We start from the raw sequence: 27,367 nt of genomic DNA, 5'->3' as shown, positions 1-27,367 counted from the left end.
AATTTAATTCGTGAAAGGAATGAAATTACTGTTTTCCAGACTCCCTCCTTTTGTTTGCTTTAATCCTGTAGTTATTTTGAGGAACCGTCTTAGTGTTTCTGCCAGATTGTGAACGATTCTTAGCTGATCTGACTAGTCCCAGAATTTGTTTTCTGCCACTTGCAGATTAGCAAAACTCAAAGGGCCACAGAAAAAGCGGTGTTCAGAAACAGGTTTCTCCCAGGCTGTGTGGTAGGATTGTCATCCACAGGGCCAGCTTATTTTTATTTCCGAAACATTTTTTCTGTTTATAATCTAGGCAGAAGCTCTGGTCTCTGAAGGCGAGAAGCCGGGGTGTCCATGTGCCCTCGCGGCTCCGCTGGGCGCTGACGGCTGCTCCGGCCACCGCGTTAGCACCGCGGCTCTGCCAGCGCTGTCCTCTCCAGAGCACAATGAGTAATCGTCTTTCGACACTATTGGCAAGTGGCTTTCACGGTCCATGGCGGATCTAATGAACTACAGCTGCCTGGCTGGAAAATCCTGCTTTTGATTGTCTGAAAGGGCTCCTGAAGTTTCTGCTTGGATTCACTGACTTTCTTAGGGATTTTTTTCTTCCTCTTTGAGAAATAGATGGTGAAAGCCCTCTTAGAAATTCCTTCGTAACTTACATTCACAAATGTCAAGTTTAGAACATGGTGCTTTTGCACAAGAAAAGCTGCGGAGCTGACACGTTACAGACATGGTTGCAAATGGCAATGTGGTGAAACGCAGAGCTGCTGAGGAGCGCGGTGCCCGATCAGCTTGTGTGCTCCGACAGAGATATCCCGCAAACCCTTTGCGTCGGGTACCATACTGCAGGTGCTCTCCAAGGGTTGTTTGTGCTATGCTTTTGTTATTTTCTGGGTAAAATTTGTAATGTATGCAAGTCTCAGGTATCGGGTCTCACCTTTCACGTTTCCTATCTGAGAAAATGAACTTGTTTCTTGTCATTCCTCCCCTTTCTTTTCCATCATCTTCTGTCTGCCAAGCTGTTACCCAAAGAGGACGCTGAGTGCAGGATGGTGAGCGAGCACCCGGCTGCGCTGTGCATCGTTGTGGTGCAGACACCACAATGCAGCTTCGCCACTCTGTCTTTAATTAAACTTGGGTTTTTCTGTTGTTGTAGCTGGAAGCAGTGTGCTGACACAACTCGCTCTTGTATAGAACAGATTAAAATGTCAATGTTTTAATGTTCTCATCTGTGGGAAAAAGAAAATAGTTGGATGTTTTATTTATAACTTAAAAAGAGACTGTATTATGGAAAAGGTTTCCTTGTGCAAGATGGAAAATCACAATTAAAGATACAGAGTCCCATTTAATATTAAGAGTCTCTAAAGGACTGAAAAGATTGAAAGGATGAAATCTCTTCAGGAAATAGGCTATTCTGGAACATGGCAGTTTAAAACAATTATAAATGTACTGTATTTTAAAATTTTAGCTCTGCTCTGTTTTATTTGCACTTGTGGCACGGTGTACACGTGTGTGTCTCGGATGAGCTCACGTACCAAACAGGAGCAGAATGAAGGTATCTGAAAAGAATGGTCAAAAGTCATAGTTGTCCTCGATGCTGTGTGGCCTCTTACCTGAGCAGGAAGCTCTGTTTCCTAGAGCAGGAAAGCCCGTTTTGATATTTCAAAAGACTGTCTCTGATAGAGAACTGAAGACCCTGGGGGTTGTTCCCGTCTCGGGTATCTGTTCGTCCCCTTTCCCTGTGGAGCTGAGGGGTTTGCTGTGGGGCAGCCAGGTAAATGCAGATGCCTGTCTGCTGGGCTGGGGTTAAGCTAACAGCTGAAATTGCCTACTTTGGAAAAATGCTGCTTTTCTTCAGAAAGTGCCTTCCAGACCTTATTTAGAGATTTGCTCTAATTTGGGCTGTCCTCTGGGTTAACATCTGTGGAATCTGTATTTCTCTGGCAGTTGTGTCTCCCTTGCATGTAAATTACAGATGCTCACCAGTGCCCTTTTGGGTTGTTTTTTTCCTAAGAGGGAGGGAGAGAAAAGAAACAATTCATTTTAAATAAGGGAAAGCAAAAGAGCTCCCACTGCACACTGGTGCTAAAAGAGGATTGCTGGATGTCTTTTCCCTTTACTTACTTTCTCTCTCGCTTGCTTATTTATTTATTTGAACCCATCTCCGCCAGTCTTGCTGCTGTGGGATCAATTTGTTGGCAAGGGTTATTCAAACATTAGCAGAATGCATGTTCTTACTGTTCTGGTCAGACTTGGGTGTTGAAGCCAACAATAACAGCTCTCGTGTGGGAACTGGTGCTGGGTATTTGAGTCAAACTCGTCCTGGTGGTCTGTACTTTACTGCAGTGAAAAAATGAGGGGTTTCTTTTCCCATAGCGTTCATTTGTGTTCCCGTCATTCATTGTTTATACAATCACTGTGCCTGTGGACGGTTGAAGTAAATACTTTGAATAATTTCTGTGGTTTTCTTTACTTTCAGCTCTTGCTTTTTGTGTGTGTTTTGTAGGTTTGGGGGTTTTCCCTCTGTGGCTCTATTTCTCCATCCTCCAGTTGTCACAGGGATGTGTGTATGGGATGGTTTTCCGCCCCCCAGGTAAAACCTTAATGCAGACACATTTTCTAGGACAAATAAACTCCAGGAGCAGAGCGGGTGCCCCCGGAATGCCCCGGGGTACGTGGGGATGGGGGCCTGAGCTGTGCTGGAGCCGGTCACGCCAAGGAGATGCTGCAGCCTCAGCCTGGTGCCCTGTGCCCAAATCAGACTCTGCTTTTCCAGGAAAATGCTGGGCTATCAAAGCACTTAGTGCTGGGCTTTGTGATACCTGCCCAAGTATTTAGAAACCACCACAAATTCCTGTCTGGTTGTGCTTTGTTGCTGAAGTGCAAGTCCAGAATGCAGGAAGACTTGTGGGAGCTGAAGGGTTTGAAGCTTTCTGTAATTTTTCCTGTTACCCTCAGGGTACTCTCTGAAAAAATTACCTCTTTGTGGAGTCTTTGGGATATGATGCAGTCCCAGATCAGACATTTCTCTATTAAATAAAAAGTAAGATAAGCCTAAAGCATTGGATTTGGTATTTTGAATCTCTTGAGGCCAATCCCAGTGTGTATCTATTTGGGCTAATTTACTGAACTATTTAGTTTCTTTTCCTGCATAACAACCATTCCACCCCCAGCATTATTGAAGTTAGTTTTGCCTCTCTGGCTGCCAGGAATAACTTTACTTTGCATGGATAATTAACTGGATTGAGTAACAGAGGAAAAAAAAATTATTTCCACACAGTGGTAATAATAAATCTGTTACTACTTTTGGCTCTCCATGTTATGACCATAGTTGGGTATGTCTTAATGAGGAAGTGGCTTCCTTTGCTCAGCTCCAGTACCAGCCAGGAGCCTGGTGGAGATGGTGGGGGAGACTCCAAGGGCAGAGGGTGGGTTTTTAAACCAGGCACTCATTCCCACACACAAATAACTTTTTTTAACGGCAAGCTGTAAATTTTCAGTCTTTTTGAGAAGGTAAAACTTGAGATTTCTGATCGTGTCAGAATCAAAGCATTTCTGAGATGGAAACTTCCAGATCTTTTTTTAAAATAAAAAAAATATTGAAGAACAGGTTTAATATTTGGCTGCTCAGGATATTTAGAGTGCCCATCTCTGTTTTTTCCAAAATGCACAAAACAACTGTATGGGGATGGGACCTGCTGAGCTTGCTGCAGGAATTCTCTGGAGGGAAGGAGAAGTGTGAGGCTCCGCAGGTCCATGCGGGTCAGTGGTTCTCCCGCTGGTACCCGCGTGTTGTGGTGCCAGAAGCACCTGCACTTCACACAGACACTGCCGAGAATGGGGAAGTTATGAGCATAAACTTGTTGGTACCAACTGTTTTCTGTTGGTATGTCTAAAACCTACACCTGCTTTCCATAAGAAAGGAAAATCAGAAAAATACTAAATTGATGTGAAATATTGCAAGTCTAAGTAGTATTTTTAAACCATGTCCCGGGTGTCCATGGAAGGAAGAGATGATTAAGTGATTTGGTGTAAGGACAGGTAAACTGTGGAAGCTGTGTTCCTACTGGATTAAGAAAGCAAACAGGGAAACTAAATTTAAAATGAGGGAGTGCATGAGAAAACAGAGGTGGTTGGAGAAAGGTGAGATGTTCAGGATGGGCAGGATGGGGTTTGTCACTTCTCCCAGCAGCTTCAGACACTTGTTTGAATTGGCCGCAGGGAAGATGGGGCGGATCTGTGGGCTCAGTCCCGGCTGCTGTGGCTGGCAGAACACAGGCATTCCACACGAGGTACACTGGGAGAGAACCTTTTTGTTTTAGACATGGTAGATGCAATTCTTAATTACTTTTAATCTTATTTCTAGCTCTGTAATTGGAAATCTGACTTTCCTGACTCTCTATAAATCTGTATTTTATTTTTAACCATTAAGCTATCTTGTGTCAGATGAGTACAGATAGCAGTGACAAACCTGGGATACTTGTATCTTTTTGGAGATAATAAATACCAATGAATTCATGGACACCCCCAAGGAGAAACTTGCATCCTGAGAGAAAGGGACCCTGTGGCTTGCACAGTGTCTCGTGTCAAGCTGCAGAAATCAGCCCAAAATAGGGTGCTACCGTGTGCAGGAGCCCAGACTGGCCCTGCTGGGTGGGGGGGTGTCCCGGAACACGTCCAGCTCCAGGCACTCCCTTCGGCACCGCGCTGTGCTTTGTCGGTTTGGCTGGGACTGGAAGGCTTCCCGGGTACTGCTGCTCGGCTGCGCTGGGGCTGCCCGGGGTCAGGGCTGTGTGTTCACCGGCAGGTGCGGCCGGGACACGCCGTCAGCACCAGCTGGTCACCTCTCGGGGCTGGGAAAGTAAATCAGAGTGCGTGTGTGATTTCACGGGGCTTCTGCAGGCTGAGGGACAGTTCTGCTGGACATACAGTACTCGCAGCAGATGGAGTTGTCCCTCAGTGACTTACCCATTGAACAGAATAGTTTGGGGTGCTCAGTCATTTGCTCTGGTTCCTCTCCTTCACGTGATGTTGCTCCTTTTCTCTCACAGCATGTTTACATGGCGATGGTATTGCGCTCCTTTTCATGACCACATCTCTCACAGCGTGTTTACATGTCAATGGTATCCAGCTTTGCTTCATCACCATGAGCTGACTGGTGAATTGCAAGTGTCGCTTGGTGACAGTATGAGCTCATGTCAGGACTAGACAGGCCGGGGACAATGCTGGTAGACAGGAAGAAGCTTATACCAGGATCTCAAAGGGAGCAGGATGAGCTGCTTGTAACATAAGTTCTTAATTTATTTTTTGTTAGTTTTTATTCTGCTTCTGGGTACTTAACAGCTATGGCATGTGTGCTGGCTTCCCATCTGCTCAAAACGAAACAAACGGAATTGTATAGTTGCTTTCATATGTAGACCCCAGTTCAGTTACTTCAGGACTAAACAATTGAAATGAGCTGTAGACAAACCAACATCTTGAGACCATCTGAAGAACATCTGGAAACTAAGGCAAATGCAGAACATGACGGCCCAGTTATTGAAGAGTTGCATTTGACACACCCTGGTTTTCCTCACATAGGACTCTCGGGAATACTCCATACACTACTGTAGTGTTTGTGGGAGCATCCGTACACACCTCTGTCCTTCGCAATCTTCTCTAGGCTTATTCAGGGAAAGGGTTGTTTTTTGTTGTTATTTTTTTAATTAAAAAATATAAGTTGTCTCCCTTGTCTATGTTATTCTTTGTGCATTTTCGACGTTGATCTAACTGGTTGCAAAACCTGTAAAACTGAAAATGCTGAAGATAAACATAATCCAACAGTATAGAGTCCTTTTCCTGAATGTGTTTCTCTGTTTGCTGGTTTCCAAGCGGGCCGCAGTGGTGTCACTGGTGCACAGCCCCACATCCGTGCTGGGGCTGGCTGTTTGCTGCCTGTTCTTACATTATCTACCAGAGGAAACGAACTGGGTGTCAGGGATGTAACCAGAACCAAAATCACCACCACCAGAGAACACCAACAAAATGACAAATGCTTTCCCTGAATTACTCTCCAGGATCTTCCAACTAACCAGACTACCAGCTGTAAGACTTTCCATCATTGATGGCTTCAGTCTTTGACAATGAAAAGCAGCTTGTTATTCTTTGTACTTTTTCTTCACGAACCTTCTCTAAGGAAAGGAGCTCCTTGCCATCAGATGTTTTTCCGAAGTGCCTGTTACAGGTGTACCAGGTTCTCCCATCCTTGTTACTACTAATCTTTAGGAATAGAGTTTACAATGTGGCTACAAAGGGGACAGAGGTTCTCCATTCCCAGGAGGGGACAAGGGGCAGTAGGTACAAGTTGCACTGGGAAAGGTTTCATCTTGATGCAAGAAATAGAGTTTTTAGAGTGAGAACAATCTATCCCTGGAACAACCTTGCCAGGGATGTGGAGTCACAATCACTGGAGGTTTTTCAGGTGCAGCTGAACCAGGTGCGAGATAATCTCATCCAGGCTTCCTCCTCCCACGAGAGGTTGGACCACAGGACCGAGCGGTGCAGCCCGGGCTGTCCCGGGGCTCTGCAGGGTGGATGTGGTGACGGGCTGTTCAGGGGCTGCGGGTGTGTGGCCGCACGGTCACGGGGAGCAGGGAGGTCAAGAACAGGGTCTGCTCAGAACTGGAATCAGTTTCCTCTCTCTTTTTCATGGCAAAGCAAGTCAGGCCTCTGTGGATTTCTAAACCAAATGAATTATGGTCTCGAATAGTAATGTGGTATTGCTAATTATTTCATTGCTGACCACAGCTGTTGGCAGTAAGGCTAGCATTGTCATTTCACTGCTGATATATTTTTGAGGCATTTTGCTTATTAAGTTAGTTGGCTTTTTTTGCGTACTGTTCTAGCTATAATTTTGAATTAATGAATTTGGGAACATCGATAGCACGGGTTAAGGTCTGTGAGTTTATGTTCCTTTTTGCTTGGTGCTAGTGAGGACACATATCAGATCATTAAAAACACTTGTTTAGATGACTTTTCTGTATTAATTCTGAGGTTTGAAATACGCTGGGTCTAAGTACAAGTAGCCTAGGGGTTGCTTCATGTTGTCTGCTTTGCCAAAACATAAGCCTGAACTGAGTAGCAACCTGTTCTCTGGTACCAGTTTCCAGTTTGGCCCTAATCTGGATGTAACAGAGTGAATATCTGAATTAAGGAACAAAGCGTTGGAAAATTTTGAGAAAAGAGAAAATTAGAGAATCTGTGAGAAGATGTTGATTTGCACTCCCCGCCCCCAGCAGCTGTTTGTGCTTGGCAATGTGGTTCCCCCGAGCGAAACGTGCTCCGGCGCCAGCTAACGCAGCGGCCCGCTCGGGGTGAGGTTGAACTGTGCAAGGTGGATCGTTTGGGTTTGCCTTCTCTTGAGTTCACACGCTTACCCTGACTCAAGCCCTGTCTCCATAACATTTTTTAACTAGAAAGATGTACTCCTGAGATGGCCGGAGCCCTCTCGAGCGGCAGCAGGTCAGTGCTATGGCCTGGTCTGCAGCCCAGGTCCCGGCTCACTTCAGTGCTGGTGGGAGCCCTCACAGCCTAATTGCTTTTCTCTGCAGAGAAATTCCAGCTGAGCACATGTGCTCATGTCACTGGCAAAGAATTTGGTGTGGGGCTGACTCTGCCCTACAAATAAACACACACAGATATGCTCAAGCCGAGCAGCGGAACGACGGAGACACCCCCGTGGTCACCCTGGGGTGCAGCTCTCCAGAGGGCTGCTCTCCACAAATAAGCCAGTGCAAAAGAAATGGCTTGATCTGTATAGTCTAAACGCTTTTGAAACAAAGGCCAGCTTTATGGAGGATTGATTGGTTAGGCAGCTGGGACGAGTCAGACCAGCGCGGGGCTTGCCGCTCCCGGTCCTGCTGGCCGCTGGAGCTGCTCAGACTGCTGGCTCAGCCGCGGGCTCTGTTCTCCGAGTTGTGGTTCTGCTGTTTCGTGTGTGTAGCACAAAAATGTTTGTTGATTTTGGTTTCTTCTCCCTAACTGTAACTGACCCAAGGAAAGAAGATAAAGTGTTGAATAAAACTATGTCTTGGTTACATCTGTGCATCTTTACTGATTTTAATTATATAGTTTGCATGAAAATGAGAACAGGACAATTTGCCTTGGGCCTGTACAGATACCTAGTGTGCTTAGTCACATGCTAGAAAATATTCCTTAAGCTAGTCACTAGTTTCTATCTTCCTGGTTTGTTTTTTTTAAATACAGCACAAACTGCAGGGAAACCTGGCTTTTTCAGGGGAGTGGTGTGACTTGCAAATACTTGATTGGTTCTGTTCCTGTCTAACTGTTCTATGTAAAACTCACTTAGTGTTTTTCCTTTTAAACCGTTAGCTGACCTTACATACGAATCCCAGCTGTGCATTAGCATTGCTTGGGGATGTGTTTGTATCTTTTGTCTAAAAATACCCAGCCGGTAGGATTCATGATCCATGAAAGCTAATTGAAACAATTTCTCTTCAAGTTTTGGCAAGCGAAGCATGCATTATAAGCATTAATATCTATAAATTGAATTGTTAATGAATCTAGACACTAATAATGAATGCAATTTTGCAGGCTTAACTAGAAACACTAAAATTATCGGGATCTGGAACAGAATTTTCAATCATTTTTGCTTATTAAATAGCAAAGCTATGCTTTTAATAAGCTAATCATTTTTATTTGACCCCATAGGAGTAGCTCAGCTGATTAGAAACAGGTTTCTAAGTGCAAAACAACGTTGTTTTTCTCTCACTGTTTTAACCACCACAGTGCTGAAATTTCAGATCGGATACTGATTTCCCATTGTGAGTATGGCATGAATGCTTATTCTGCAGTTCCTCTGAAGGAATGTACAGGAGAACCTACAGATGTCCCATTTAATGGGAGAACAGCCTGTGCAGATAAACAGTGTGTGTAATCTGCCAAAACAATTGGAGCTTTCTTGAAAGGTTGTTCGTGCACAAAAACACAATATATGAAAGAGACTCCTATTCGGTGTTCGTCACATCCAAAAGTAGAAGAGCACTTGATACAATGAAAAAATAATAAACTGAAGTCTTTTCCCCACCTGATTTAACACTATCCTTTGGGATTATTGTATGCAGATGAAGAACATGGTAAGTTTCACAACTATAGCAAGAAAATCTGAGATTGTGGTGATACACTTTTTTAAAGGAGTTTTGTGAAGTGTGCAGCTCCTGCTGGAGACCAGGGGGACACAAGGGGACAGATCGCTCTCCAGGCCCCTGGGGCGAAGGTTCTGCTCCCGCACGGACGCTGCGGCTTTCGGACAGGCTGTCAGACAGGAGCGCTGGGCGCTGTTAGACAAGCAATTGCTTATACCAACAGATTGTTACCCTACAGCATCTGTGAAATTAAAAAATCAAGCTTGGTTATCGTATGAGATAAAGGTGAAGAACTGTCTGTGAAAATGTAAGGAGAGAAAAGGCTGAAAGGGAATTTGAGGATTTATCATTGATATAGGGCTGGAGAAGACCATGAAAGGTTCCTCCATTGGTGGAGACGATTGATACCCTTATGGGAAATGTATCCCTGTGCTTAATTATCTTTACTATTTGAGAGGGGTTTTTTTTCTTCATTTAATCTAAGTCTCCCTTTTCTACAGTTTATACCTACTTCCACTTTTTTGTGGTTCCATGAACACAGAGAGAGGTTTTCTGTCTTTGTCACAACCTTCTCAATATCTGAAGGCTGTTTCCAGGTGTGTCTGCTGCCTGGACACGTCACAGCCCATTGCTTCACTCATTAGCGTGAGCAGACACAAGCAGCAGTGGGTTTTCCCTTGGTGCTGAGGCAAAGGTACAAAACACAGGGATAACATTATTCCATTTTGAATTTGGAGTGTAGGCTCATGATTTCAAGTCATTAGGTTGAGTTAACACAAAGTATTTGCTTTGTTGTGTGGTGGTAAAATCAGGGTAGAGTTGCCTCTCGGAGGGTTTGGAGGTTTTAGCATCAGGGTGGATGGTGCAAATGGAAACTGTCCCATGTCCTCCCTGCCCGGCTCAGGCTCAGGAGCAGCTTTCTCCCAGCTGCCCGAGAGTACTTGTGTTTGTGCACGTGGCTCGATGGGGGATGAGGATGTTCTGGTGTTTTATAGGAGGGAAGTAACTGGACAGCAGGGGCTGCTCTGTGTTTCACAGCTGGCTTTCCCTGCTGGGGATTAAAAATAAAGTCAAGACTTGCTTGTCAGCTGGTCTGTGTTCCTGTACTGGTTCTTCTGGGAAAAGTCCATATTCTGGGAGACAAATACTATAATTCTCTTTGGTAGTTGTTACTAGAATTAATCTCTGAATGACTAGTGTGTTTGGTTTTAGTCTTTGCTGTCTTGCTTTCAAAGGTTGCTTTTCCCCAACCAACAGGACGCAAGAGGGAAGAGTTCTCAGTGCTCCTGGCTGGTGCCGTTCAGGACAATAACCGCCCTACGTTAATTCCTCCTGCCCAAGCAAACTGCTCCGCTGGCCTGTCGGCGCTGGGGACACTGCTGTTCTGGGTCTCAGCCGCAGTCTGCTACCGGGATTTTTTCAATGAATTCAGTATATGTACTCTTCAACAAACTGGCCCCTCTGTCCTCGCGAGGACTTTTGACAATCACTCTTGTGACAGTGACAGGAAAGTTACTCAGCTGGAGCCGCACTTCTTAGCGGATTCAGGCAGATCCCGCCTTTTACACCGTCATCTGCCGCTTTGTTGGGTCTCTTGTGCAGTAACCGAGGACTGTTCAGCAATCTCTTACCTAAAATTTGCACTGAGCAGCTGTTCAAAGGGTGGTCAGTATAGCTGCTGTCAGTCTGTGTGCTACCCTGGCTCTGTCTGCACCCAAGAAACGACTGAAAAAATACTTATTTTTGTTACTTTAAATATTGTGGTAGCTATGAATAATAGTGTAAATCAGACAATGTATTAAAGCTTTGCAGCTTCCCTTCCTTTTGGTTAGAAGGCCAGTTGTGTCAGATGCCTGATCTCCTCCTTATCCTCCAGAAAAGAAGCTTCCATAGCTCAGAGAAACCACCACTGCGGTCCCTGCACCTCCATGGGCGGGACCTGGAGAGCACTTGGGCTTCAGAGACTGAGATGCAGTTGTTCCAGCAATTAAAAAAGAAAAAAGAAACAAAACACACCACATACCGTACTTAAAGCAAGTACTAGAGAATGAGGACTTTGCCCGAGTTGTTTTTTCCTTCCCTCTATAAACAGAAAAATCAATGGTGTTTGTTCCGTTATTGAAGGAAAAGCAGAGCTTTGTCCCACTTGGGAGGGCTAATGGGATCATCTGGTGCACAGCACAATTTGGGCTGTGTGAGCGGCCCTGTGTGCTCTCTGCAATGAGTCTGTGCTGGCCTCGTGTGACTCTGGCAAGGAAAGTTCCAGGTCCTGGCCCTGCTGATCCCGACCTGCAGTCTGAGGGATCCTGATCTGCGGTCTGGTCCTGGGGTGCAGGTCACGCCTGTGAGCGGCCAGGCTGATGGGGCACCCCCTGTAACGCAAGGGATGGGATGAGCCTTTCCAGGGGGTGTCAGAGTCACCGCACAGTGAAAACCCAGCGATGCCTCTGGGGAAATGTAACAGGTCTTGTTTTCCTTGACCGCAGGCCAGCAAGATCCAAAAACCTTTACGCTGGTCTTCTGCCCATCTTTCTGAAAAAATACGCACGTCAGGTCTGGCAAAACGAGGTGAAATCCGATAGCCTTACAACTAATTCCTGACATGGATATGTCTTCTGTCTGATTGCTCAGTATTTTGCCACTTCCTGTTTTACTTAGCTCATATATCACATTAACAAAAGAGACTACAGACATACCATCTTTTTTTTTCTAAAATGCATGACTTTTGGAGCAGCTCTGTCATTTATCTTGCCAAATATTTAGCAATGCGGAGTATCTGAGGCTTTTCAGGAAGAAAGGTGACAAAATGTTTCATTCTTGCAGCCTAGAATTTAAACATTCAAAGAAATTTAATGTATTAAAGACTAAGAGGAATAACTGGCTGAGTATATGGTACTGAGAAGTAAATCATTGTTTCAGCTATGGAGGAGCAGTGGCTGCCAGTCTGGGTTGCTGGAGCTGCTCAGATGCCAAGCATTCAAATCACTAAATGCAACTTTAAAAATAATCGAGCTAGTAAGTCCTTTTTTTTGTTTTTAAACTACAATTAATGGCATCTTTTTTCTCAGTATCTAAATATTGCTGTGAAATTAAGCAGCTCAAAGAAGGGTGCTAAAGATAACTTAGACACAAATCTTCCTTCTTGATTTCTTATAGATTTTCTGGGATGGTGAGGTGGACTGGAAACCTGCTTAGCTGCCGGGCTGCTGTTTTCCTGCCCATCTTCTGAGTTCCAAGGTTTTTATTGGTGTGTTTTTTGCATGAGTGGAGCTGGAAGTTGTTTGATGCGCTCCAGGCGATGGAAGTGCAGGAGAAGCGCTGTGCATGCGAGAGCAGAGGGGTGGCAATAGGAAACAATTCTAGTGTATTCTAATGAATGAACTAACAGACAACAACGGGTTTACGAAAGGAAAAACAAATACTTTCTTAACAACACCTAGTAAAACTTATGGAATTCTTTGTAAAGCCCAAAACCAAAAATGTGTTTTTGTGCAACGTCTTTGGTGGCCTGTGAGTCAGATGATGAGAAATCATTGTATGAAATGGTTATTCTAAGGAATAGTATTCACAGTTACTAATGCACTGAGATTTTTATCTCATCTTCTACTGTCCTGCTAAATTTGATTATGACTGAAATTATTCAGGAACTTGTCCTTCAAACTGAAGAGATGGAAGATAGCTCTAGACAATGCTTTAACAGTTAGCAATTTAATAACCTGGGGACAACAAATAATTGCTTAAGAGACGCCACAGAAAGTGTGGGATCTGTTAGTCGGTGCTTTTATGACCCGTTCTTGTCAGCAGCTGCACCAGCAGCAGGTGCGGTCTGAGCGGGGTCCGGAACCAGCCCTGTCTGCCCCATGGAGCTGTGAACTGCACTGAGAGGCCTGGGCGAGGAGAGGAGCTCGGGACCTCCTTCTCCTGGTAGTTTCTTGGTAGTATATGGGCATCAGTTTTTCTGTCCCGCTTGTCCACCCCTCTCTCCAAGTAGAGATGCATTGTTGTTAGCAGAGACTTTTTCCTTTAGCCAATATTAGACTCAACTATATTTTGAAGTCTGTTCTTTGTTCTTGATTCAGGACTTATGGTCTGTTCTTCTGCAATGTGGTAATGAGATCTGGGATAATAATGTCAAGCTGTATCTAAACAATTGGATTAAAGGAAGCCCTTGGAACAGGACAAAGGTTGGTGGGACTCGCTGCTCACGTGGCCCATCAGGCTGGCTGTTCTCCTGGCACAGACAGCAGCTCGCTTTCAGCTTCTTCCATCATCAGCATTTTGGATCCAATGTTTTAAAATGTTTAGAAAGCGCAGCATAAGGGAGATTGAAGGTGTTATCTTTAATTGGACTAACTTACAAAATTAATAATGAAAAGCTTTCTCCTAGTTTTGTTGTTGTTGACCTGATGTTGAGAATAGCTTGTGCTGTTCTGAAGGAGAGGAGGGAGGGGAATATATTTTGCTTTTATTTGTGCTTTGTTTTTATGACTTTGGGGGGTCAGAAGAGGAACTGAGGAATAAATAATGAAAAAATGGGGAAAGGTTCTATAATTTCCTAGAGCTGTTATTACTTAAGGAAAAAAAATTGTGAGTGTGAACAGGAGATATTTTCTAAGCTGCTTCTGCTGGTCTGTCAGCCTGTGCCGCCGCGTCCTCTGGTCCAGCGGGGGGTCGGTACCAGCCTGCAGGTGCTGTCACACCAGCACCGGCTCCCGGTGTGAAACACCTTCCCTGCCCCTCCTGCAGCAGCTGAACTCACAGCCACCGCATAACATCTGGTGTAAGGAACAAGACTGAGGTGAGGGTGAGAATGGATATTTATTTGTCAAGTTGAAAACCAGGCAAGTCTGAAAGGTCAATGGACCTTCAGTTTTTTTCTTGGTGAGGTTCATTTTCTAATCATTGTTAATTAGACTTGGAAAGTTGACTACCTTATTGAATAGTATTGCAATTGTTTACTTTGACCTCAAAATATTACTTTGTCACTCTTGCCGTTCTTTCTCCTTTTCTCCTTGGAAAATTAATGTTAGAGTGAGGCAGATTCTTTCCTAGCTTATTCATTAGCAGCAATGTTGTTAATTATGTTTTGATTGTAAAGCCTGTATTATGAGTGGCCAGAGAACACAGAATTAGTTTCAGATTTTCATATCTAGAAGGTGGGAAAATCCTCCTCGGGTTTGCAGACTAAGCAGATCTGGAGATCGCGGAGGCAGAATAAACTGCAACTTGGATGCTTTTTGTTACAGCACCACTTCCAGTGCACAGATCCTGCTGTGGGAAGAACACGAGTCCGGTTCTCACAGATCCTGTGCTGTTTTTCCATACATCATCTTCCCAGCTTCAGCTGGTGTAGTTTCCTTTTTTCTTAGAAAAAAACTTGGTCCAAGTGTGTTCCTCAGGAACCCATGAGTAGCTTTTTGTGTCTTCATGGCCGGTTAGGAGCCTGTGGAAGCCTCCAGCCCCCGGGCAGCCCTCACTGCCAGCAGGGCAGCACCGGGTTACTTTGCATCTTAAATGACTTCAACAGGGTTTTATCTTTTAAGTTTTGTAATTTACTTAAATTTGCAAAAGTGTTTTGTTTTATTTTTAATCAGTTAACAAATGCTGTAGGACTGTCTGTGCCTGAGATGTGACTCATCAGTTAATGAAAATGCCACTCCAAGCTTGTGAGCATGTGGGATTGTGGCACTTCAGTCAAACACATTTATCATTTATTCCCATCTCTTGCCTGCTCTTACCATCCCAACACACCGAGGTGCCGATATTTCTGAGAAAACTGACATGACGATATCTAATTCATCCGACGCCTCGTTATCTGACTTGGTGAATCTTCTAATAGAGCCTCCACATTGCATTTCTTTTATGTTCTTTTGTTCCTCTCCAAGTGCATGTGGGTGTTTGTGAGTCAGTTGGATATGCTCAGCATTGGCAGAGTGTTTCTAATAACCAAATTTGACTCCTGGTGTCTGTATTAAACTCCCTCAGGTCTTCCTCACAATTCTTTCTGAAGAAGTCGGTTCACACGTGTTCCTTCGGGCTTTCTGCATCACCACCCAACAAGCCCTCGGTGTTGATAAAACGCGACGGCATGTTCCTGGAACCCGAGAGTCCCCGTGTCCCCGCGCCCCCCGTGTCCTGCACAGGGTGTCCTGCCCAGGGCAGACCCTTCCCTGTCCCCCTTACTTAGAATTCAGTGGAACTTGAATGTCCGATAAGCAATTTGAGCTGGAATGTGAACTAGTAACACTTAGGATAAGTTTAAGTGTTGCTATTTGTTTCGTCCTTGGTAATTAAAATGAATTTCTTGTTTTTCACACTGTTCCAAATCTCTAGCAGTAGGATCTTTCAAGTAATTGCTCTGAATAATAAAATGAAAGTAGAACTTAGCACTAATCTCCTTTGCTGGGGCATTCGCGAAAGGGCAGTGAAAAGAGAGGAAGCTTGTGCGCCAGATCTGCGGCTCCGTGTCTGAGCGGAGCAGAAGCAGCTGCAAACAGGATACATTCTTGAATTCACTGTACCGAGTGTATGTGGGGAAGTTGCACATTACAGGAAATACTAGGCTTTTTAAAATTCTGATAAATTTCAAGGAACTAAGCAACTAGTGAAACAGAACGAGGTGAAAGAAATGTTTAAAAAGAAACTAACACAAGTAGAGAGAAAAACAGGCAAGGGTTTAAATTTAACATAAGCACATCACAACTAATTCGTCTGATAAAGGAAGATACAAGACACAAGAAGTGATTGATGTAGCTCAAAGATTCGATGGTACAAAGGCACCTTTACTTGAAATGATGAAAGGAAATAGGGCAAAAATCAGAATATTCAGGATTATTTACAATGTAGAGAGAGGGACAGTATTAAAAAAGGCTGAGTAATTTCTGCACAGAACTAACGAAATAAGAAATGGCTTATAGTGTATAGGGGAGGGAGAGTAAAGAAATCATTACTAAATTGAGAGTCAACCAGTAATCTAAAATGGATGAGCTACTGAACTGATTTCATAAATGGGCTTTACAAAGGGGAAAAAACACAGCAGCAGATAGGCTATTCATAAGTAATGAAGACATTTCAAACCTGGGATGGTAATAGGATACTTGGACAAGATTACTATAAATAGAAAATCAGTTCTATGTATAATATGTGTCCTTTATGTTAAAGGAATTCATTATAGTTTTTTGCAAAACATTGAGAATGACTTTGGAGGGCAATGAACGGCCGAGCCAGCCGGGGCTGCAGCCCCATCGGGGCAGGACGCTGTCCCCGCGTCACTCGCTGTGAGGGGCTGTCGGAGGGAATTCCGGGCTCTCATTGTCTGCTAAAAAGAACCAAACCTCCCACATGTGGATCCTGTGAGGCCTGAGCAGCTCTGCGGCGGAACCTTCGCTCGGAGCTGTTCGCTTTTCTCAGGAAATTCTAGCAGCTCGCAGTACTTCAAGAAGTAAAACAGCTTCGTGTTCAAGGTGTGTTGTTCCTGTGAGTTTGGAGTCATTCTGCTAGGGAGTCTTCAGCAGAGTTGAAGTCTACTCGTGGTAATGTAAAACCCACTGAAAGTATCAGGTTACTTGCATTACGTTCAAGAGTTTTGCACTTACAGGAAGGATGTTTTTAAACACCTAATACACAGTAGGTGCCACACCAAAAAGAAAACATTCTTACCAATAGCTTCTGATCAAGGTTTATATTGCTTTACATGCACAGAGAAAAATAGTGACAGTGTCACAGAACTCTGTTAAATTGTGTGAAAATTTCTCCATTATTTTTGTATGAATTTTTGCATGCAAGATAGCAACAGTACATTCAGAAGGAGCTGAATTATATTGAAGGATGAAAAAGTGTAAGGTTGACACTAGAAACCTAAGATTTTCCACGTGCTACTATATAGAGCTCACAGACAAAAAATATAAATTTTGGAATTAGTGCAAAGCACTGGCAGTTAGAATAATGATGGAGCAGTTGCTGTGAGATTAGTAAACGTAGATCCTGCGCAACACCATTTCTGAAATATTTTTTTCTGACTAAAGCTGTGTTTAAAGGCTAGAAGTAGTGATTTATGAAGAAATATGAAAAGAGTTAGATATGTTTAACTTGGCAAAATAAATGAAGAGTATTGTACTTGTCCACAAGCATATGAAGAGCATAAACAGAAACCATAGAGAAGAATTGCTTTGGACAGGGCCTAAGGAATGCAAATGAAATGTATTGTGATCATAATACAAGAAGGAAAATGTATCTCAGATATCAGGTAATATCCTCCATTAGCAAGATTTATGAGACCCATCATGATAGGAGTACGAAGGAAATGATGGAAAGTCCATTGACTGAGTCAACTGAAATTGGATTAGAAGATGTAGAACAGTTCAGCCCTGAAAAGGAAATTGTCGTATGCCTAACAAACGTCGCAGGCTGCACTGAAACCCCGGCACAACGGAAATGTTCCAGCTGTCCCTCGTCTTTGCTGGTGCGCAGGTGTGTAAGAGCCCAGGTGTACAGTTATGCTAAGCATGGGCTCCTCTCTCAGCTGAAGTTCATCAGTTCTCATAGCAACGCGTCCTCATAAATCACCTCACAGCCATGGGCACCTTAACCTGGAACTAGTCTGCAGAGAAACTGGGGAGAGGCGATCTTGGCTCTGCTTTTCTGCTGCAGGCCCGTGCACGTTGGCCTCCTGGGCCCTGAGCTGAGCTCAGGAGCTCACGAGAGCGGCGCCCAGCACTGCTTCGGCAGACCCTGGTTCTGGCTGGTGATGAGCCTGAGCGGTGGCCTTGGAAGGGGTCCATTCCATTCCCCTTCAGCAGCTTGCTCTCAGGGGTCGGACGCTGCCAGAGCTGAAGCAGACGGATGGTTTGGCATCCAGCACCAAGTGTTTCTGTGGCGCTGCTCCACGTGTTGTGTCATGCTCAGCACAAAAGAACTGAGGATTTATTGAGCCTCTCTCCACAACTGGCTCCATCATGGGCTCCTGGGCCAGTGCTAGGGTCACAACAGCACGTTTTGGTTAGATTCTTACCTGAGAACATGCTGGACTGTTCAGCTACTGGAAACCTGTTGGTGGTGCTTGGTTGAGTTTTGCCCCATTTCAGCTCTTGGTGAAGCAATGTTGTCCGTTTCCTCCATCGCATCCCCAGGGCCGCATGCTCAGCCTTCAGCAATTTGCTGCTTTCCCTTCAGGGGATCTGGGACAATTGCACGTAACTTTTTACAATAATTTTAAAGGACAGTTGTCCTTGAAAGGTTCCTTGTGGATCTAGAACAGCAGTCTCTAAGGGGGGGTGCACAAGACAATCCATTGGGATACAGGAAGAAAATATTTTTTGTACAGTTAATAAATCAATTTTTAAAATTTAAAATGGTGTGTATTTTATCCTTATCCTTCATTAGTACATGTATTTTATTTATAAATAAATATGCGTGTAGTGGGGTGCATGCTTAAAATGTTTGTACTGATGAGGCATGTGATCCAAAAGTTTGGAGACTGCTGATCTAGATGTTCAGAGAAAGATGAGGATGACGGCCATGGCACAAAGAAGTGCTTCCACAAAAAAGAATCCTACAGACTGATATCAACCTTTTGAAAGGAAATATGATGTAAAGATATAAAGTACTGAAAAAAAACCCAGGCAATGCTGCTGGGGAGTTCTGTACTCCCTGTGTCGTCATGTAAGCACAAGAGCTTTTTCTGATGTACACCAGGGTGTATTTCAGCCTTATCTAAACACGCAGCTGTGGTGCAGGTAAATAACATGGTAAATCTGGTTTGCTATGTCTCTCGTTGCGGTTCCCAGCGATGGACGTGCTGCCGCGCTCTCTGGCAGCTGGTTTCCCGCATCCATCTGGTTTTGCAAGGAGGCCCCAGACCTGGTTTGAATGGTCAGACCTGTGTCCAGAACACCCATCCCCAGCCAAGGGGACAAACCGCCAACTTGGGGACAAACTGCACGGGCTCCATCCGGGGCTGCGTTGTGTCTGCAGCGGTGATGCAGCCGAGGCCTTCGCAGGGGATGCGATGTGCTGAATAAGGAAAAGCGGTATTGGTTTTTAAACTGCTGGGACTCTGGTTGGAATCCGCAATCTCCTGTTTCCCTGAGGCAAATACCGTAGCCAGATCTAATAACATAACCACATCTAGGCAGTTTTTTCTTGCGTGGTGCATATGGCACGAACCTGTTGCCAGAGCTATGTGCTGCCAGATTTCAAGCCTTCATTCCAAATTAAGATGTTAGAGTTTTCCTTACCTATGATACGTCATTAAATATCACTCAATTACCCTTGTATTGAGCCTTTTTTTTTTTTACACTCAAGCTCACTTTACTGAAAGACATCCTGTCTTGATTTGAAGATATTAAAAGATGAAGAATCCTCCTTCCTTTGATAGGGTAGGGTTTTTTAAAGTCTAATCATTTTCACTATAAAACTGTGCCTTATTTCTAATTTAAACTGGTCTGGCTTCAGCTTCCAGCAATTGGTTCTTGTTATGCCTTTCTCAGCTAGATTAAAGAGCCCTTTAGGACCTGGTATTTTCTCCCTTTGAAGGTACTTATACATCGTAATCAAGCCATCTCTTGATCTTTTTAATAAACTAAACAGATTGAGCTCCTTAAGTCTCTTGTTCTGAGGCAGTTATTCCAGTTCTCAAATAATTTTTATGACTCTGCACTGTCTCAAATTTTCCCGTGTCCTTTCAAAAATGCGGACACCAGAAACAAAGGCACTCAGGCAATTTACAGTCAACTGTCTGTTTTCCCCAAATCCTTTAGATTTTCTTATTTCCGTGGTATGGTTTCCCCAGACTGTCCGAGACTTGTTTTTATTCCTGGCTCCTAGAAACTATGACTGCTAACATCACTTGCTGCAGGTGAGCCAGAAGTGCTCCAAGACGGATAATCTCGCCCCCAAGAATGTAATCCTTATCAGAAATTTTGTCCCGCTGTGCCTTTAGTTGTAACTTGAATTTATTTCATCTGAGAAAGTCAAGGGATAAAGTTTATTTTCTGCATACCCTGTTATGAGTATCTTTCTATACTCCTGGCAAGCTGTTTAATTCTGTCACTCATCCTGGGACTCTAGTCTTTTGGAAAGCCTGGGACATGTAACAGCACGAGGTGTCACTGAGGGGGACAACAGCTGGGTCAGCAGGAGGTGTCACTGAGGGGGACAACAGCTGGGTCAGCAGGAGGTGTCCCCGGTGCCGCGGTTGGCAGCTGGTGATGCCGGTGCCGCGGGCGCTGCGCTGGCCCCTTGCCACGGTGGGGGCTCCTGCCCGCGGCCTCGCACCCACTGACCCCTTGTCACAAGGGCGGCAGCTTCTGTCCTGGGCATTAGCTGAGAACATTTGCTTTCTCTTGCATTGTTTTTAAACACAAATGAGTGATAATTGTTGCACCTTTTCTAATGTTTACCGTTGTTTTTTTCTTCCCCATCCTTTAGTTTAAGTGTGGCAATACCATGCATGGTTTGGGAAATTCTGGGCAACAAACAGGGAGCCCTTGGAAGCAGCCGTGATGGTCTCTGCTGTCCCGTCACCCGTGTCCTTTGCGGGGCTGCTGCCCCAGGCCATAGTCAGACCCCACAGCGATGGGAGGGATCTTTGCTCAGGTCTGTGCACCTGCTCTTATGCTTTTTTGCCCTCTAGTATTAACTATCTTAGATCATCAACTTTTTAGAACTGGAATCTTTGTGTATTTTTCATTCTAAAATGAGAAGAACTTGAGTTGTTTGAGGCCTTCAGAAATTACTATAGGTTGTTGGTTGGTTGGGTTGAGTTGTTGTTTGGTTTGGTGGTGTGTTTCTGTTGCGGGTTTTGTTGGTTGTTTTTTTAACCAAGCCTATTTGTTTTTGTATTTCTGCAGCCCTCCATAAGTGATCTAAGTGATCAAATCGGTATTTTATTTGAGGCAATGGTCTTAAGAGATGCTATAGGTGGATGGATAGTGGCCAAACTGGAGGACGCAGTTCAGGAACTGCTTAATCTTCCTTAACGACCTCAGGAAGCTCCATTGTTTGGTACAGGGACCCATGTGCTCTCTGAGCATTTTCTAAAACTGTCTAGTACTGCTTATAGGACTCAGCTGTTGCCTTTTTTTTCTCTGCCTTTTTTTTATTTGTGTTTATTAAGGAGATGCTGGATGACACCTCCTCAAATGAAAAAAAGGGAGAGGAATCCTTAGAGGTGTTACCTAGGTGAACCACACTGTTTTTGTTGAAATCCACTCGTCCCCTTTCGGTCTCCTTTGCTATCCTGTTCCTGCCATTAATCATAGTTATCTTCTGCTGAGTATGAGAAATCTGAAGGCCTGATTTGGGGTACGTTGTGTTGGCAATATTAGGCATTTTTTCTGTTATATCAACCAACTCTTGGCCTCTGAGGTATTTATCCTTGCAATTATCCGCAAGGTAGGCAACAGCTATTCTCCTAGTTTTAAGACAGGGGGAGGAGAAGCTGAGGTGTGGGAAGCTTCAGTAGGTCAAGGCTTGAACTCAGATCTACTAAATCTGGGGTAATTGTGCCTCCTGTCTGTTCCATCTTTAAAAAATAAAGCACATATGTTAGTTCTAAGAAGCACTTTCATCTTTACTGTACTGCCTTCAGGAGTTTTCAGTCATCCTGGCTGCACTGCAGTTGCCCACTAATAGTTGCACAAAGGCTGTTAGTTGCTTAGGCTCGCAGTTGCAAAACATGGAGTAAAAATAGGAACAATTGCTACTTTAATATTAAGAGAAGTAATTTCATTTCCATTCTGGAGTCAACATAATTTTTTAAGACTACCTGCAGAAACGGAATCCCTTGCGTGTGGTGAATCAGGCACATTTACCAGGATTTTAGTTCCAGCCCAGCGGCACGGGAGGGAGCGGGGACACGAGTGGGGACCCACGGACCCACCTGGCGGTGCCGCCCCTGCTTGGGGTCGCACACTTCTGGAGTTTTCCATCACCTGCCGCGATGGTTCGTTAATTACAGCAGCGGGGCTGGGGACAGGTGACGGGACAGAGGTGCCGCTGCGGCCAGCGCGGGGCTGTTCCCCGAATTTCGAGTTAATTTGTGCAGCTCCCACGCGACAGAGGCCACCCCCTTGTCACCTTCTGTCACTCCTTGTCCCCCCGCTCCTTCCCCATCCCTGACCCTGACCCGGCGCTGTCCAGGACGGGGCGGCTCGGGCCGCCGCTCCCCGGGGGCAGCGCCGCTCTTCTCCCGGACCGCCGCTGGGGCCGCTGCTCTCCGTTCCCGTCCCGTTCCCGACCCGTTCTGTTCTGTTCCCGTCCCGCTCCCGCCGCCCGGGGCCGGGCTCGCGCGCGGCTCCGCGCTCCACCCTGCGGCGCGCGCCGGCGGCGGGGCGGCAGCGCCCCCTGCTGCGCCGCGGCGGCCCCGCGCGGGCGGGCGCTGCCGAGCGGGAGCGGGGGAGCCCGCCGGTCTGTGCCGGAGCCGCAGAGCCGAACCCGCCGGTCTGTGCCGGGGGAGCCCGCCGGTCTGTGCCGGGGCCGCAGAGCCGAGCCCGCCGGTCTGTGCCGGAGCGGCAGAGCCGAGCCCGCCGGTCTGTGCCGGGGCCGCAGAGCCGAGCCCGCCGGTCTGTGCCGGGGCCGCAGAGCCGAGCCCGCCGGGCCCTCCCGCTGCCCTGGACACGCGCGTCTGCCATTCACTGTGCTTTGTCACCTGCTGCTGGCACCGAGGACACAGGGGCAGCACCCGCAGCGGTGCTGTACGGTTAATGGCAGCCGAGGCCTCAACAGCTCCGCAAGGCACCCCGGGTGTGCAAGGGGGTTGTGTGGGTGTGACATCCCGAGCAGCCCCTCCACGCTCAGCTGCATCCTCCGGGCCCCCAGCCAGGGACCTGCCACTGGCACACACGGCGGGGACCCCGGGGACATGGCCGTCCCCACTCCACTGCTCCATGTCCGTCCCCACTCCACTGCTCCATGTCCGTCCTCACTCCACTGCTCCATGTCCGTCCCCACTCCACTGCTCCATGTCTGTCCCCACTCCACTGCTCCGTGCCCAACCCCGCTGCCCCTGTGCAGAGGCTGCTGAGTGATGCTGTGTTTCAGGGAAGAAAAGGCCAAAGCTGCCAGAAAAAACCTGCAAGGAAGAAAACCACCTACAAATTGGGAGAAGCATTCTGCTTTGACAGAATAAAAATAAAACCTGGAATGGGAAAGGAAAGGCATGAAAGAGTTAGTGACAAAATATCATGTACAGCTAGGGAGATGATGGTTTTATTGGTATTGCAGGGGGGAGGGAGAAGCTGAGAGGCAGTGAAAACACAATTTGGGCTAAAATTGAATTTCTCTGATAAGGAATTTCAGAAGCGGCTGCCTCATTCACTGTGCGGCCAAATAATCATATGCGCTTTAATAATCTTTATTTTACAGGAGTACGTTGCCAGGGCAACAGAGTGTAAGCAGGAGAACAGCACCTTGCAGATCACAAAGGCAAATCTGCAGAAAGAAATTTCAGCGAGTTTCTCTCTCCCTTTTGCAATGTAATGACGACTTATTTTTCATGCACTGATTTAATAATCTTATTGAAAGATCCTTTTGCTGTTTCTCTTATTCTTGTCTGTCTGAGCATGGACAATGGCAAAAACCTGGAATTGTCGAGCCCACTGGGCTAAGCAAACTAACACATGTAATATGTTTAGCATTTTTATGTAATTACTTTTTATTGCTATTTTACCCCTACCTCTGTTCCTCCTTGGTTAGTTGCCGCTTCCTTTCCATTGTGGCCCAATCAGGTGATAGTGAGGGGCTGGGGGAGAGTTAGTAATTGACTGCATTAATCGGAAATTATTAGTTGGACGTATTTTCAAGGGTGGGGGTTGGCTGCAGAAATAGACCTTTTAGGAAGGGATGAATTGAATTATGGTCAATGCAATAATGAAGCCTCTAGGCTGTAAGCTGTGGAGAGGACAGTCATCTTCACAAAGGTTTTAGTGTTATTTATAATGGGCTCTGCTCCCTGGGTGAAAAACAATATGCTGCCCTGCTGACATTCACTGGATGTGGGTGTCTCGATTAGCTGGTCTGAAAAATAAGCTGATTTGGTACGATTAAAGATGCAAACTTGTGAAGATCTTCGACGTTGGTAAGACTGAGCGCAGGAATGTTGGCACCAAGGCTTTGGCAGGGCGCAGTTTGTGACGAGTCCGTCTCTTGTAAACATTTTCCCTCTCATTGCGTTTCCCAGGGGCCGCGCTCGGGAAGCGGGCGTGGGAACAGCCGGAGCTGCGGGCTGCGCGGCCAGGTTTGCGGCATTAAGTACAAACCCCAGTTTGTGTGACTGTGGCTGGCAGATTGCAAGAAATGAAGGCCAAGGGCTGTGACCCGAGCTCGGTGCGGCTGCGCTGCAGCTCCGGCAGGTCCGTGTGGGCAGCGGGGAGCAGCAGAGCCTGCGCCGGGCACGGCCAGGCTGCCGAGGGGGCCACGGGATGGGGTTTGCAGCCTTATCGGAGAATGTTATGTTTTTTCTGGTTTGATTTCAGGCTTATCAGTGTTACTGAAATGAAACCTTTCTTTAGAAAGCTAGTTCTTTAAGAGCTAGCACATAGATGTACATTTTTTGCGTGTCGTGAAATAATCAGTGTATATAAAAGCCGAGTAGCATTTTCACTACAGGATTACTTCCTGCCAAATGCACCGTGTTATCTGCACGTGGGGTGCTCCTTGGGCAGGTTTCCCGGGCAGCAAACCCGCGCTGGCCTTGGCTGTGCTGGGCGGTTCTGTGGTTTGACAGCGACTGAGCAAAAATCTTACCCTTCCAATGTCTTCGGATAGATGGAGACAACGTTGCCGTGGTCTGAAGAAAGCCAAGTAGCTTCTGGAAACCTCAAATCAGGTTGACAACGCAAGATCGATCTGTCATTCAGATGAAGCATGCTGCTTTGACGGACGTTGAGGAATTTTTTGTATTTGGTATTAGATGGCTTCTGTCAGATCCAACAGCTCTTCTCCTCTAAGTGATATCCAAGTAAATCTTTCAAGTTTTTGTCTGTGCAGAGCCACATTTCACAGAAACTCTGCACATCACTTCAGTTATATGTATATATATATATATACATGTATATGTATAAACTAGTAAAAGCAGTTTTCTTCTGTGAAGCCTACAGGAAAGTAGCTGCTACAGCCAGGCTGGGTCACAAAAAGAACTGTGAACACTGGGAAACATTTCTGGGTTTTGTTGGCTTAGGAGACTGTATTCTTGACTTCTTAAAGCAATACTGGACAAGGAGACTTTGTTGGAGCTTCCTCTACACTTTTAAAACATTTTTTTCTCATTTAATCATAATAAGTTTTAAAATGCAGAAAGTCAAAAGGATTATTATCTGTTCTTTGTAAGGATCGATGTGGAAGCCCAAAGTTTGAAGCAGGATGGCAGAATTTGTACTTGCTGTAGGTGGAAAAATAGTTATTCACCATTCATAGATCACACTGTCACAGTGTCTTTGCACTGATTGTTCTGTTTTCCTTAGAAATGGTAGGATAAAATTTTGTTAAGAAATGGAAGCTCAGCTGCTTAAATACCCATGATATTTCTAGCAGAAAACCTGGGCAATTTACTTTCCCCTTCCTGCTAGTTTGTATCCTGCTGCCTTTTGAAATGGAAACTCTTCTGACCCTATAACCTCTGTGTTACTCCCAATAAAACTCTTTTTAATTGTGTTTTGAAGGAGCATGCAGGGAGCTCCCACAGTACTAATCAGCTTTGCTGGTTTGGATATGTATCTCCAGGATTCGTGTTGGCAGAATAACTTGATATAATTGCAGCTCTGCATCGGTGATTTAGTGCTTAAGAACTTTAAAGGTACGGGTCTCCATTTCTATCTGCATGTTGCTGCTGCACGAGGGTCTGTCCCTCCCCGAGTGGCAGGAGGGGACAGCGGTGGCCATGCAGGGGACAGTGGTGGCAGGAGGGGACAGCGGTGGCCATGCAGGGGACAGCTGTGCCACACGCCGCTGTTCCCAGCACTCAGGTGCTCAGGCACTGCATTAACACGGTGACACGGAGCTCAGGTGAGACCTTTCAGATCTTTCTGTTGACAGGTAGGATGTGGAAATGTAGGTGATCTTCATTGCCTGGTACCAATTAACAACAACAAAAAACCCTGTTCTAGCCAGAATCTCAGTTTTGTGCTGGTCAAAAGTAGGTCTGGCTCACTTAAATGAATGTTTTAAAATTAGGCATGTCTTTAAGCTGTTTGAGGGCATTTGCAGCTTTGGTTTGAAGCATGGAACAGCTGCCTTCCAGTGCCAAACCTCAGCACCCATTGCAGGCTGACGAAACGCCCTCCTTTCACCAGGGAGATGGCAGTGAATCGGTTTACAGTCATGCATTGCAGGAGGTATCACTTTGGCGGATACTCAGGCATTTTATCCCTGTTCTTTACATTGTTTGGCTTCTCACCTTTCTCAGAAAGCAACAACGTTGCTCTAGCTTCTTTACACTGTAGTACAAATGCATTTAATGTTGCAGCTTGCCCAGCAGGAGCTCAGTTCACAGAGCTGCTGTCCGTCTGCAGACACTTGTCCATGGCTCCGCCAACGTGCCTCTGTCCGGCCTCCAGCATTCCCAAAGTCAGAATGCCTTAGCCTGCCTCCCTGTTACTGTTTGATAAGCGCCGGTAATGCACGAACCGCCTCGCACAAATGACTGTACTAAGAACGCTCCCAATTGCCCTGTAATAAAACTGCTGTCCTCCCTGAAAGCGAAGATGAGGACAGAAAGGGCAAGTATGATTGGAAGGTCAACAAGTTTGAGCACTGACAGAATGAAAAAAACAAATTATAACGCCGAGGACATGATGCTGGCAATGTCCTGTGTCTACTTCCTGGCGCAGCTGCAGCCAAGGTGTGTGAGCTCGGGTGCCACTGGCTGGGTTCCGCAGCCTCGGGTACCGGGTTATTTGTGTGTTATGGTTCACTGCTGCAGATCATTCACGCTGTGTGGTGGTGTGAGCAGGAGCCGCAGTGCGTGCCAGCGAGGTGCCCCCCAGCTGCCTGGCCCCACACGGACGCGTCGGCTGCGGTTCTGCGGGGCTGGGGCACCCGCCGGGCTTGTGCCAGAGCTTCCTCTTCATAGGCTGCAAGGAGAGACTGCTTTCAGCGTGCCCTCAAATGAGGTAGGACAATAAAAACATTTTACAACTTCTATTTTCTGTTGTCTTGTGTGTTTGTCCCAAAGGGGATGGGCCAGCAGAGCTGGATACCAGAACTGGGAGAACAATGTGCTAGCTTAAGAAGCCAACTTG

General features: G+C 45.8%; 1 long non-coding RNA gene across 3 annotated transcripts in view; it reads left to right on the top strand.

Annotated features, from left to right (window-relative positions):
* The first annotated feature begins 22,583 nt into the window (after positions 1-22,583).
* The window catches only part of LOC135575306 (uncharacterized), a 49,180-nt gene continuing 44,396 nt past the window's right edge, over positions 22,584-27,367 (top strand). For 2 of the 3 annotated variants that reach the window (XR_010465802.1, XR_010465801.1), the window contains exon 1: positions 22,584-27,238. This is a non-coding gene — a long non-coding RNA (uncharacterized LOC135575306). The remainder of the gene's footprint in view (positions 27,239-27,367) is intronic. The other variant, XR_010465800.1, reaches the window with a different exon arrangement.

This window comes from Columba livia, chromosome 13 (genome assembly GCF_036013475.1).
Source record: "Columba livia isolate bColLiv1 breed racing homer chromosome 13, bColLiv1.pat.W.v2, whole genome shotgun sequence".
NCBI classification, from domain to species: domain Eukaryota; kingdom Metazoa; phylum Chordata; class Aves; order Columbiformes; family Columbidae; genus Columba; species Columba livia.
This window is presented reverse-complemented; position numbering and strand designations above follow the sequence as displayed.